Consider the following 15,426-nt stretch of genomic DNA (forward strand, 5'->3'; position numbering starts at 1 on the left):
TTTATATTTTCATGGGTGATTCAAAATTCGTACTTAATGCAAATTTATGTAATTGCCATTTACATAATACAGGTATACATAACTCAGGAACGCAAGGAACAACATAAAAATATTAATAGCGAAACTTTGTTTCTAAATGCGTATGAAATTTAGTAGGCGCGAGTGTTTTCTTTTGCATAATTAATACTTTAAGGGGCGGATATTATTCGAGATAATCGTTCCGAACGTCTATGGCCGAGGGCTATTATTCGATCGATATCCCGGAATATTGGAGAATCTCGTATCCGTTTTCAAACCACATAAAGGGGATCATGTTTATTCAGTCCATAAGGGTTTCCAATTTCGCTGATTGTCCTGTTATTCCGTGGATGATTATTATGCGCGCTAGTAACAAATTGGCTCGATTAAGATCTAGATGAGGCCCGAAGGATGTAACTATCGCGATGTAGAGCAATTTGACGAGAACTTTCAAATAACGAAAATTCCGACAGACCTAAATTTTGAGACCTTGGGTACACCATTAGAAATAAAGTGTCAAAAGTCCTCATCGATCCCATGTGTGCTAGAAAAGTTGTTATTCGGGGTCAAAGGTCAAAATTTGAGGTTTTTTGGATTTTTCTCGAAAACGGTAAGTTTTACCAAAAAAGTAGTCCTGACAAAAATTATAGATCTTAAAATTATCTACAATAATGGTACTTATACTTTTTTCCTAAGAACCACCATTCCTGAGATATCGCGATTCTAATAGTTGAAGGAGTCACGATATGCACACATTTCCACACCACCTGTGAGGTAGTGTACTTTGACGCGTTTTTTCTTAACGTGGTTTCCCCGGTAGGCCTACTCCACGAACTGTTATGACGGAATTTTCAGGGACAATACTCTTTTAACTATATGATGATTATTGATATTGATATTGGTTATTGACTTTAACTGTAGTTCTGATTTTTTTTGATATTTAATCTGATTATCTTCAAAGTCGACTTCAACAGTCATGTCTTCTTCGATTTCTTCTTCTTCCTCTTCTTCTTCTTCTTCTTCTTCTCCTTGCTGGATGTTCATAAATTGTTCAAATGAAGATTAATCAGCTGTCTCTTCATCGAAATCACATGAATCTTGGTCTGTTGTATTCAATTGGACATTTGAGCAAGACCGGCTTTGGCAATTAGTACACGCTGGAGAACACAGTAACCCTACTCTTCTACAGCCACATTAGCACTGCAACCTTTTTTGCAATTGCAAAAAATAGTGTTTAGGAGTTTTTCCAGAGCAGGTAGAAGTAAAGTTTGAATCGGTTCCAAAGTATTATCTGTTAATTTCCAACCCCAGTCTTCTGGGTTCAGTTGATTGCCTAGCCATATCTGACAACTTGTTAGTATACTCGATACAAGTGTTTATTAGCAGAAGCCGATGTTGGAGGAAGACAAGATAGTTGTACTTGTTTCTTATTTCGTGTATTTTTTACAGAAGTTAAATATCTATATTTATCTATACAATCAATTTTTTTGGAGCTCCTTAACAGCAAGGAGAAAGCGAATTCCTTTTGTGATTATTGTTTGAGGTGAAAAATCAATTTCTGCAACCAATCAAATCTTTTTTTCCAAATAATTTTAATACTGATGTTTTACCACTTCTGAAAATTGCTGATGTAGTATCGCAGCCGGTTATCGCATGTAAAAATAAGATATGGTTTTGGCATTTTGGATAGCAGATAAACTTTTTGAAGAATATATTTCTGTTCGCTGTTGAGCTTTTCCAGGTTTTAAAAAGTATATAATTTTATCGATTGGAGTCCTTGCAGTGAGTAGTATTAATAAGTCAACATCTTCACCAACTACAATAGTTGTATTTGTTGCATTAAATTGTTCTATTGCTGTTTCAATTATAAGGACATCTGCGTCATTTTGACTAAGGGAATGAGTTTCTTTTGAGTGTATATTCTCAGAGTAGTATAGTTTATACATACAAGAGACACAAATATGCATTTTTACTTGCATTAAGTGCCTGACTATGTATATACGTGGCATATATGAGCATATCATGTAGAACGTGACTCCTTTAACTTTTAGAATCGCGATATCTCAGGAATGGTGGTTCTTAGAAAAAAAAATTTAAAGACAATTTTTGTAGATAATTTTAAGATCTATAATTTTTATCTGAACTACTTTTTTGATGAAACTTACCGTTTTCTTCCCGAAAACACTCTCGCGAGATATTAAAACACGAATGCAATACAACGTTTTATCCATAATCACATCGCAATCATATTTGTGGAGTCAGAATCATTGGAATTTAATAAAAAAATAATAATTGTAATAATGTTTTAATTTTGAAGCAAAAACTTATCGAGTTAATGTATGATCAAGTGATTGTAATAGTTAATAATAATAATAAATGTTTTATTTTAACGCGTGGTGGTAACAGTTTAACGACACTTAAAGTGTACCGATAATTCAATAAACAAAGAAATCTAAATAAAAAATTTAGATGAATTTGGAACGAATACACTGAAGATGAATTTTTCGAGACAAAACGTCTGAATCTGGTTTGGGCTGGGGCAGTGCAGTATTGAGGGTCATGAAGGCTTGCAAAAAATGTAATAAAATTTGCAGGGTCGTATTATAAAAGGGAAGTTGATTGATTACATATAAAAATTGATTATGCCATTCGAGAGAGGGCAAAAAGGGGCAATGAGAAAGTGTTCTTCTTTTTTCAAAATCACCTCAAACAAGCCTGAAATGAAACAAAAACAAAATTTAAGTTTTTTCAAATATTTCGAAAATTAATCATGTCAGCCTTGATTTTTTAGAGGCATAATGTTGGTCCACTGATTACGCAAATTTGCCCCCATTTAAACTAGTTCGTATCTCTTACCGTTTTCGAGATCCCTGTAGTGAGAAGCGAATTTGTAATAGCCTGTATATCCAGTAAATAGAAACATTTTCAGGAAACGGTATTTTTCTCAATAAATTAAATAAAAAAATGATAGAATATAGACATTTTACTTAAATGTTACTTAATTTTTTGCAGTATAGCTAGTTTTATTGAGTTTTAAGAACAATTTTTACGGTTAAGACGAATTTTGATCAAAACAACGTAGAGCATGAGTACCTACCTTCTTTACCATTGAGAGCTTAACCTACAATTATCCCAACATATCTAACACCAATTTACGATAAACTATATTCTTTCTACAAAGGAGCATGGCTTCTACTTTTAGCTTTTGTCAGCTACTGTTCCTGTTTCTCGAGCTCTTTTAGCCTTTTAGCTTCCAGCATAACTTAATTTTTTTATAGCTGCTCCAGTTTTTTTTTATCTTAATTAATCCTGTTATCTACTTTCCATTTAATAAGTAGATGCAATGAAGCCTGTTTTTCCTTTGATGTATATGTTTTTAATCTCTACAGCAAAATGTAAGTGGAAATGTAACTTAATAGGTAAGTTGGAAGAGTTCAAGATAATAAAATAAAAGTTTTTAAATATAAAAATATATTTTTGTGTTACTTACATTTATACTGTATGTACAATTTTTTATTTCAGTGAAATATATTTCGACATCGATTTGCCAGATTCACCTCATTTGGTATAAAAACTGTTAAAGAGAAAATGGGCCAAATAACAATTAATTTTGAGATGTCTCTCTAACTCCACACAATTTTGAAAAGTCCTTTATTTTATATGTAAGAGGTCACTGGTCAGTCTGTAGATGAATACAGAAAAAAATGTTTGATTTTTTTAATGGAAATAGAAACCAGTAAGCTTTGGAATATTAATAACTGCATAGGATTGTCCACTATAAAAACAAACCATATACAAATTGTTGTCGAGTCAAAGATTTTATATAAAAGAACCTACCTCTATAGTCAAATTTTAAATATATGACAAATTAGTGGTAGAAGTCATTTATGAATTTTTGCGTTACTTAAAAACTAGTCTGACGTCATAAGGGGCAATTTAACAATAAGCTAGTAGCGATCCTATTGCATAATTTTGAAGAAGAAAATATGTCAAAATTATCCATCAAACCCTGCTGCCCTGTTTCCTGTTTTTTAAACAAAAGTGACACTAGTGACAGCAGTCTATCAATTAAGAGTATTTGTGATAGTTATTAATAATTTCTTGATTGTAATGGATTCAACAAAATTTAATTGGTGTTTTGTTCCAAATTCCACATAGCCAATTGCATTACCACCATAAGACACCCGAACTGCACTATAAATTTCCATAAATAAATAAGTATTTTATATAAATAAAACAATAAAATCATTCGTTACATATGTTGATCCTTATCTGACTGCTTTTATACCTCTGATTTCGCCAATATTAAAACGCTCGTCTCTTTTTAAAAATTCAAATCATGATCATAAAAATATCAATTTTCGGTAAAATTTGCGAAGAAGCTTTCACAAATTCCGATTCACACTTTCTGATTTAATTATAAGGAATCTATTAAATGATTATTACTAAATAATATTTTTACGTAATAAAGGAATTTGAATATTAAGGAAAATAACTCGTTGACTTGAAAATATTTTATACGACACCGTCACTGACAGACTGACACTACTGACAGTGTTGACAGAGCGTCTTTTTCCAATTTTTTTCCTTTACGCAATCATTTACACATAATTTCACTACAAGGTGACCCTTATGACGTCACAGACGTTTTGAAACGTTATAAAAAAATCAGTTTTAAATAATTATTTTAAAACTGTTCTGACGCATTTCTCAATATCTAATTGTGTATACACACTAGTTAGTACGTGTAGAATTATATTATCTACTTTTTGAAATTTGGTCAACAACCCTATTGTCCCAAACAATGATAATAATAATGACACCGAGAGTAACAGTAACACTGACAATGACAGAGGTAGAGGCCCTGGCAGTGGCAGTGGTAGTGGCAGTGGTAGTGGCAGTGGCAGTGGTAGTGACAGTGGCAGTGATAGTGGCAGTGGTAGTAGCAGTGGCAGTGGTAGTGGTAGTGGCAGTGGCAGTGGTTGTGGCAGTGGCAATGGCAATAGCAATGGCAATGACAATGACAATAATTCATTTATCTATTTATTTATAAGTATTGTTGTAATTGTACTGTCCATTACACAAATGTAATAATCGAAAATCTTCCATACATAGTTTGTTATTTGGTTAATGCTAGTTTTTATTAACTTAATTTACCAAGAACTTGAAACTTAGCAAATTAAACTACAATTAGCATTTGTTGTTTTATATGTTGGTGTTTTTCAGACATTTTTAACTTGATGTGATCTATATCTTTCTCTTAGCGAATCTAATACCTTTTAAAACTATCCGGTTTCGGTTTTATTATTGAATTCGGTATAAGTTTCCTAAACATTCAGCTCTTGTTAGGAATTTCTTTTTATTGATTTTCAGGTCCAATAAATTGTTGGGAAACAATTACTCGTGACCAATGTAGGATGCCAACAGTTTATCGATTTGTCTTAAATAGTACGTGAAGGTTGCCCCGCTGTTGGATATGATAGGTATATTTTAATAATGGAGTTTTTATCTTAAAGGTCAGAGAAAACGAGAATATTATGTTTCCTTTTAGATTGTCCCATTTGGAATGGCCTCGTTCCTTAAATATATTGAGAAAAGTCTGTTTTTATAATTAAAATTCTGAGAGGCCGCACAAAATCAATACTTACTTGTTTTCGCTTTATTGAATTCAATTCTGCCAACTATTTAATTTGTGGAGGTACAGGTAGTCCATATCTTTGTTTTAGGTTTGAAGTAATCTAATTTTAAAACATGGAATTATACAGGGTGTTAATGAACTTATGTCAAATATTTTTGCCACATATCCGTTATGTCAAAATGAGGTAAATACACGGATTTATGTTAAGTAAAATGTAATTTTAAAATCTGACTTACCTAAACATTACAAGGAACGACCTTTTGAGAACTGCTGATTTTCATAGAAGATATTCAATATACCCACCATTTGCTTGCACACAAGCTTCAGCGCGACGTATCCAATTCCTTGTATGTTCCTGAAGCAACCATTCGCAAAATCCTCGGCGTAGTGGAAAATTCTCAGGAGTAAGCGCTTGAACACGTTGAATATGAAATGGGTACATCTGAGCTTCTTGTAATGTCCGCCACACAACAGGATGCGAAACATTTACTTGCTGTGCGATATTTCTGGTGGCACGTCGTTTAGTATATCTTGCACAGTACACTTGACAAGCTGTGGGCATTTTCGTTTGCTTCGCCATAAATTATTGCGATTACTAAATAAATGCGCCATTTTCAGAAGAAAACTTGGAAATACGGCTATTAAATGTACTCTCGAAAAACAGCACAGCGATAACTACAACAATGTATTACAAACTGACTTTCGAATACAGTCCGGTTTCATAAGAAACCTACAAACTCGGAAAAAGTGTTACAGAAGTTTTTGTAAGTACTCGCCGCAATAGAATATATGTATTTCAGCAGTTCCAAAACAGTTTTAAACACGTTTTTAATTAGCTTTTTTCTTTATGACCTTAAACTTAAACGATACAAGTTTATGACATCAGTTAAATTAGTTTTTGATCCTTTTTCACCCCTTTGAATTTTTGACATAGTTTCATTAACACCCTGTATATTGACAAAGATATAATATACAAAATGCCCTGGAAAATGATTTCCAGATGACAGGTATGTGTTTTTTCATTAGCAAAGAAATTTATTTTTCATTTTTAAAGAACTTCTCAATGGAGTTGCTTCTGTATTATAACCTAGATATTTTATATTTGACGAGACGAGTGGGAAAGTTTTTAATTGAGTAACTTAAAACTATAAGACCTAATCACACAGGATGGAAAAATGTGACTGACCAGAGACCAGACTCTCCTGAAGGGTTTCGATGCGCTGAATCTGAATCGGACTCCAAAACTGTTTCATCATGTTAGGTTTTAGAGATATCCTAGCACAAATGTGTTAAAAATATGGATATTCTATATATTTGTGGCTGCTACAAGACTTGTGGCATCTAAAATCGAAACGAGTATTTCTTTTTTTTCATTTTAGAGTTTCTTGTGCTTGGAGATTTGATCCTCAGAGCTTTGGTGTCATTTCGAAAGTGTAGTGTTACATTTGGATTCAACGACCTCTACAATCTCAATTGTTTATAACAGAAACGTGCAATAACTTGTTCTCTTCTGCTTGAGAACTGAAAAGTGTTATAGTGATTGTACTTGATTTTTTAAATCAAAATGTGGCGATAAAATCTGTAGGTATTCCTATTACCTTTTAGAAACTTGGTATAGTATTCGATGGAATTTGCTTCATTTCTAAAATCCAACATTTTTAATTCCCTCCACTATATTGCTTTGGATTTTGAATTTTGTAATTCAGACTTCAGACTCGAAATCTGCGGACCTGTAAGACAATGTAAAATCGTTGCGGAGTAAAATGGAAAAGTGGTATACTTATTAGGGAATGTCCTTGGACCCGAATCTTTATTAAGACTCGTTGATGAAGAGACACGCAATTGTGCAATTTACCTAGTTGGGTCTTTATTATGCTAGTTCTTACACCAGTAGTCTATGAGTATATCAAGGGAAGCAGGCGACTAATCTACCGCTCTCCCTTTCTGTTGACATTTTCTTAATAAGTATATTGATTAATTATTTGTCAAACTACTGGATGATGAGAGCTTGTTAGCAAATAAATAGCTTACATATACGTAAAAATTCTAACAAAACATTATCTACGCCTGCATAAAATCAAACAATACATAGTTTCCGCGATATACTAAAAACAAACCTTCACGACCTTTGACTAGATCGCCATAACTTTTAGTTGAAAACAAATTCCGACTCATGAGAATAATAAGCATTATGCTCAGATAGTCCAAAGAAATTACACTTGGAGAAAAAAAAAATGTTACCTGGACTTTTGTAAGTGGAAATGGTAAAAGGGCTTATAATAAACCTAAAAAAAAATAAATGCGTGAGCAGGGGTGGCGCAGGGTTGATTTGGGGGGTTGATAAGTTGTGAAAAATTGTATCATTGGGATTTTTGGCGAAAGTTGACGTGAAACAAAAAAGTATTCAACACTAAAGTTGTAGATCATGCAAAAATCTACGACTTTTGTAGAAGTCACTTTTTACGATAATCTCAAAATTTCCGAGAAAAATGCGAAAAACAGGTTTTTTCTTATTTTTCGTTTTTTATTTCTCATTTGCGCAAAAATAACTTAATTTTGACGAAACTCGGTAAAAGTATACCTTTCTGTGGTCTAAATAACCACAAATTTTTTTAGATAAAAAAAATCAAGAAATTTCAGGTTTTCGGATTTCGCGTCAACAGTAGACTTTGCAGTTAATACTTTATATTGCTGAAATCTCAAATCATCCTGAGATAATTTATCATTTGTGCATTTGTAATTCGACATAGATGTTTATAGCAATACTATACAAAAATAAAGTTTTGGGTCAAACAATGAGACAGTTTTTTTATTTTTTTTGCATTTTTCTCGGAAATTTTGAGGTTAGGAAAAAAGTGACCTCTACAAAAGTTGTAGATTTTTGCATTTGCATTTTTGATCTACAACGTTTGTATTTAATACTTTTTCTTTGACGTCATCTTTCGCCAGAAATCCCAATGATACAATTTTTCACAACTTATCAACCCCTCAAATCAACCCTCCGCCGCCTCTGCTCACGCATTTGTTTTTTTTTTTTAGGTTTATTATAAGCGCTTTTACCACTTCCACTTACAAAAGTCCAGGTAACAATTTTTTTTTCTCCAAATGTAATTTCTTTGGACTATCTGAGCATAATGCTTATTATTCTCATGAGTCGGAATTTTCAACTAAAAGTTATGGCGATCTAGTCAAAGGTCGTGAAGGTTTGTTTTTAGTATATCGCGGAAACTTTTCAATCCCCCAAATCAACCCTCCGCCACCCCTGTTCACGCATTTATTTTTTTTTTCGTTTATCATAAGCCCCTTTAGCATTTCCACTTATAAAAGTCCTAGTAACAATTTTCTTTATTTTTCCCTCTAAATGAGTTATTTTGATCGGTGGTCTAGCATGTGAAACATCGCCATAATTTTAAAAATGTTGTCACCGCCGTTCTTGGGGGTGAAAATTCGAAATATGTAGAATTATTCAAATTTCGTGACTGAAAACGTACATAAGTATTGTATTCTTGAAACCGAGTGAGTTGCGCGAAACTAAATCCGTACAGGACATAGCTAGTACCATGCGAAACATCGCCATAATTTTAAAAATGTTGTCACCGCCGTTCTTGGGGGTGAAAATTCGAAATATTTAGAATGATTCAAATTTCGTGACTGAAAACGTACATAGGTATTGTATTTTTGAAACCGAGTGAGTTACGCGAAACTAAATGTGTACAGGACATAGCGAGTACCATGCGAAACATCGCCATAATTTAAAAAATTTTGTCACCGCCGTTCTTGAGGGTGAAAATTAATTTTTAGAGGAACTTGAAGAGCCGCAATTGTCTCTTGAAAGAGCCGCATGCGGCTGGCGAGCCGCGGTTTGCCGACCCCTGGTCTAGCATGTTTTGTTCGGATTAAAAGTGTTTTTTTGCTCACCACAAAAGTAACACTTTTAATCCTAATATAACAATATACTATTTTCAACATCTTGTATTTTGAAAGTAATTCATTTACGGACACGTTTTTGTCCGATTTTTGGTTAGTTGACTTGCGAATCTTGCGATTTAGAATTTGCCATTAGAATATGACCAAGCTTATTAGTTACGCCTTGTATAATAATAGTATCTTTTAAAACCAACGTCACGCAAAAAAAGTAGTATTCTAAAAGATATCAGACCGTGAATTTATTTTCTTTATCTCTGTTCTTGTGGTTTTACTATTTATTTAGACTAAAAGTGTCGGAACGTACATCAGGAGCATTATTAGAGAGGGTTTCTAAGCAGACGAAGACAAAATGGTACAGTATCATTTCGTTTCTCCGCTTCGCGGAGACACATAAAACGGATAATGTAAAAGGAAAATGGCATTCAAATCCTGTAGCTTTTTACTCGTGGCAAAGGTTTACAAATTTCCATCGCGATTAGGAACATTTTTATTTCTAATCATCTCAGCAGAGTCTATCTATTTTCATTTCAACGGGTGTTCTTTAAAATGTTTTTGTCCATCTATCACTTCCCACATAATTCAAAAATAATTCAACCACCTTCTACTGCTGTAAAAATTATATATTTCATATTTCTGACTGAAATAAACTAATATAAAAAATTAAAAAGGTCAAAAGAATTTCCGAAATTTTTCCGTGATTTTTGACAGACTGTATTTAGGTGCAAAATGGTCGTATCGGGAATTAAAAGAAGCAATTTGAAGCTCTAAGATTCTAGTTTTTAGATATTTCGGTCGAAATTTTTTAGAAGATACGATTATCATGCAATTCTAAGAAATAGTACGACAAAAAAATTCCACAGATTTGGAAAAATTTTTTTCAGCTAAGCCATTGCACGGACTAGATAGCTTGTTTATTCAGCCTCAATTTCCTTTTTTTAAATTTTGATACGACCATTTTTCATCGAAATATCGGACTTTTAATGGAAAAGGATCCTTTTGTCCTCAATTATCGATATCTCGGCGACAAATGGTCGTACAATTGAAGGTCAGTTTCGCCGCAGTTTTAAATTTCCTATAACATTCTGTCGCAACTTTTCGGATTTTTTTTCTTTTAGACGAATTTAAAAAAACAGGAAAAAAGGGTAAGTTATGGTTGTTTAGAAAATTGATGGCTAAATTAGAAATATTCACGAAATGACTAATGTTAAGCATGACTTTTACAGTTCGATATACCCAGAAGAACCCTGTGAAGTTTCAACGATCTCCATCCGTTTCTTTGTTTCAAACAGTGAAACTTCTGAAAAAAAATTTTTTTAATTTTTTTTCGGAGAAGAAAAGGGTAGTTTTGAAAAAAACTGCTTTTTAAGTGATTACTGACTGCACAAAAATTAATTAGAAATTTGTCTCAAAAAACGGTATGATTTGGGGTCGAAATCTGGTTTAGGTCATCAACTTTAATTTTAATTTAATTAAAAGTTGATAAACAGAAGCATAGAACGGAAAAGCCGAATCGTGCTGGAAACAATTGGATTTTGTTTTCTTCAATGTCCGGAAGGTTTTCCAAAAAAACAAAAAAAAAACTTCAAAAATTTTGAAAATTTTTTGAAATTTTTTTTTTCATCAATTTAAACGTTTAAACGTTAAAATAAATTACCTTTTATTTCCTGTCTTTTAAAATTCGTGTAAAATATGAAAAAAAAAAATTACAAAAAGTTGCGGTAGGATGTTATAGGAAATTTATTTCAGTTTTCGAAACTGCCCTTCAATTCCTTGTACGACCATTTGTCGCCGAGATATCGATGATTGAAGACAAAAGGATCCTTTTCCATTAAAAGTCCGATATTTCGATGAAAAATGGTCGTATCGAAAATTAAAAAAATAAATAAATTGAAGCTGAATAAACAAGATATCTGGTCCAGTCAATGGTTTAGCTGAAGAGATGCACCCTACTTTTCGTAGCTTTATTCTGAAAAATGATAACCAGTTGCGAAAACAAGTTACTATGTTTTTTAAAGTACCTAACATATTTTATTTTTAATACGATAATAAGATAACAATTTAAAACAATACTTATTTCAAAATTACCTCCATTTGCTTCCAAACACAGAATAGCTCTGTTTATCACTCCCTCTTTACAAACACATTCTAGTGTTACTTCATTTAATCTCCGACATTCTACTCTTATTCTGTTTTCTTTTAGGTAAGGCCAAAGAAAGAAATCTATAGGAATGAGATCTGGAGATCTATACCAGGCCATTTAACATCTTTATCGAATGTTCTTCATCTCTTACCATTCTGGGTTTAAAAACTCTTCTTTTCTTTTGAAAACAATCTGCTGCCAAATTCCTGGCTAACTTTCCGAAAATTTTATTTAATGGAAGTTGTCTCTGTGGAAAACGATGTTGGTATAAATGCCTGGTAGCTTTAGCGTTCTTTTAGCACTCTTCATAAGTTAAAATCATATCTAGTTTTTCTTGGTTATTATAAGTATTCATGTTATAGTAATAATAATTAGTTATAGATAGAATAGGTATGTACAAAATGTCAATTATTTTGAAAACCCGTCACATTTAGAAACGTCACAATTCAGTTGTTTTCGTAGCTGGCTATCATTTTTCAGAATAAAGCTACTGAAAGTAGGGTTAATCTTTTATGCTGTTTTTCTAGCAATATTTCTACTATGAAACTATAGACTTCTTTATATAGCTGAATGCAGAAAAAAAATATCTTCCAGAATTGATAAAAAAATATATAGTGTGCCATTTGAACAAAAACAGTTGACTATAGCAATTTTAACATATGTTACCATGGATACGATCTAACAATGTCATTTGATAGAGTTTGAGCGGCGATTTAAAAATATATAGGGTTTGTTTGAGCTATTTGATAAATCAAAAGAGATACGAGGCCGCGAATATCAAACTGAATCACCCGGTATATCACTGGTGTATTTTCAGAGAGAGATCAGCTAAAAATGGAATGGAATATTAAAATCTTCATTATTTACATAAGTGCAAGATGTAGGCCGACAAATGATGTAAATAAAGCTTTGTCGAGGGCCCGAAACGGAAAGAGGTCAATAACAGCTTTACGAAGATTGTCACATTTTAAATTTATTCTTAAATTTATCACCATGTACGAAGAAATCTCTGACACCTACAGATATGCAAAATGTATCCCCTTTTAAATTGTCCTTCGCTACTTATGCAAATTGTCCAAATATCAGGCGGATGATTTATTCTACGCGAGAAAATTTGTATGAAAAATGTATTAAGAAACAGTGGAGTAGATTCTATTTTTTATTTATATTATTTTCGTTGAACTTAATGGGATTAGCAATATCTATGTATCTATGTACATACAATTGCATGAAATTATGAGTAAACCTTGAACCATTTTTATGGATTCGTCTGAAAAAAATGTTCTGCCTGATTTTTAATGTTTTAAAAATAAAAAAATAGGTGTACCTTCACGTACTTATCACCATTATTATATTACTAATTAAATTGATTATTATGAATATAAAAATGAGAGGGCAAGCGTTTAAGGCTTTTGGAGGAGATAGAGCCGTACGTCGAATTCATAGTGCCGAGTAGGGATCGGCACGCCGTATCACTATGAACTTTGGTATGTTGGATACTCAATGAATACTAATGAACTACATGAAAACTGTTTAAAAATTTTAGTCAGGGTGTCTGAGGCAATGGGGCACACGAATAAAATGCGCCTCCAATTTTTTGTATGTCAATATTTTCGAATTTCAACATCAAACTGTGATAAATATGAGTTTTTCACAAAAAAATGTACTCTTGATTTACTTCGATAAAATTCTTCGTTTTCGAGAAAAATCGATTTTAAAGTTTTCTTACATAATCTCAAGAATGGAAAAGGATTACATGAATAGGTAGGTAGGCCATGGAAACAAACGTTTGTTTACTAGTTTACTTGATTTAATTTGACAGATTTAAACTTAAATTTTTTGAAGGTGAAGGGGACAAGGTCCAATAATGTTTAAAATTAATAACAAAAATTCACCCCGTATTATTCAAGTAACAAAATAATGACACTTATCGAATTTGTATTTAGAGCACTGTGTATTTGGACCTGATATAGATTCAATTTTAATGAAAAGGGAACATAGGGACTATATTAAAGAAGCATGTGTGCAATTTTATAAAAATGTATAGCCTAGAGATAAGACTGCCGAAATATTAAAAAAGTGATATTACTTTTTATTTGCATCGACGTGGGGGCGGCATATTAAATCTCTTTGTAAAAAACTGAGGTTTTGTATTCTATAGTTATGAAAATTACCAAAATCGAGCAATGAAGTCATATTTTAGATTTTATATGTACTGAATTTAGGCAAGTTAGAACCAAAACGATTGATTACTCAACAAATACTGCCGTGACAGAAATTTCTCAAAATCGTTTGAAATTTTGGTACAGATCAATTTTTTTCATAGATTAGGAAGCTCTTTACTACCATCTTGAAACCAAACAGGAATTTTTCTTGTTAAATATATGCCGAACGGCTCTACAATAACATTATTTGGCTAAGGTAATTCGTTAACAAAATTACTTTCGTCATTGAACAAAAGCGACCTGATTCGTGTTACAAAAATGTTCTCATTCTTCTCGACATTGCACAAGTCAGAGTTCAATCCATACTTCGCGACTGTAACTTCTTTGCGCTAGATCACTCGCTTACCCCTCGTACAATTTATCTAAATTTCTAATGTGCAAAAATAAGTTAGGTATGAAAAGAATAATCCTGTCTGACTTTTATTATAGTTTCGTATAGGCTTTTTATAATATTCTCAATGGGATATAACTAACCGATAAGAAGTTCAAATACAGATGTGTGATTTTGTAGCAAAATCTTTACATCAGCTACAAGCGTGAATAGTCTGAAATATTTTTTGCTGAAAAAACCTACAGACGTGATGTATCGTACGATTCTATCATCCTCCACTGAAGTTTTTCTAGTATTCTGTCTATGAAATGAAAGGATTGAAAAAGTTCGCGAATTATACATCAATAATCGCTGATTTCTTTTTACAAAAATGAAGACAATAATTATTCATAAAATAATTAATTATTCCTTGGTATTCTACGAACATTCTGCTTGAAAATTTTAATGGAGGTCGTATTTATAGAGATTACCTTTCACTCATATCATAAATTTGTTTTCTCAAATTCCGTCTAAAAACATTCTTTTAGTTATTTTGGTTGAGATAATGCATTCATGATATGGTATCTTGCAACAACATTGTTCTATCCTGACAAACGTAGGATCTAATCATATCAACTCTTTCTTGATTCGTATTCTACATGCTTTTTCATATCATAGAGAAACTTGAAAATGAATACACGTAAATACACTGTACCGTCATTAAACACTGAAATAAATAACTTTATAAGGTTTACATTCTTTTTTTATACAAACCTAGAAAATATTTTAAATCAATTTTTTTGGCCGTATCTGTTGATGGATTTTTTTACCCGATAATTGTAGCACGTCTAGTTTCCTATATACAGCCTCTCCGTACCGTTAATGGATCACCCTGTATATCTATTGTCATAGATTACAGTTACATTGTTATTTCACTTAATGTGAGACTGCAAGCAGTATCATAAAAAATATATACCTTTTGCAAGAAGGGTATAAAGGATCGTAACACATCCTTATAATATTCTGAATTCCTCGTAATAATTAGATCCTGTGTCTTAACCGTATTAACTCTTAACTCGTTACAGACAAATCAGCTCACGGCTTATGCATTAATGGTAGCAGTGACGAAGGTTACTAAGGAGATTAATTAAGTAATTATCTGCACATA

The 15,426-nt window shown here is 32.3% G+C and overlaps 1 protein-coding gene across 1 annotated transcript in view; it reads right to left on the minus strand.

The window, feature by feature from the left end:
* Positions 1-15,426, minus strand: part of LOC108911157 (prolactin-releasing peptide receptor-like) — a 94,441-nt gene that overhangs the window by 51,228 nt on the left and 27,787 nt on the right. The window lies entirely within an intron of this gene.

Source organism: Anoplophora glabripennis, unplaced genomic scaffold (assembly GCF_000390285.2).
Source record: "Anoplophora glabripennis isolate ALB-LARVAE unplaced genomic scaffold, Agla_2.0 scaffold239, whole genome shotgun sequence".
NCBI classification, from domain to species: Eukaryota; Metazoa; Arthropoda; class Insecta; order Coleoptera; family Cerambycidae; genus Anoplophora; species Anoplophora glabripennis.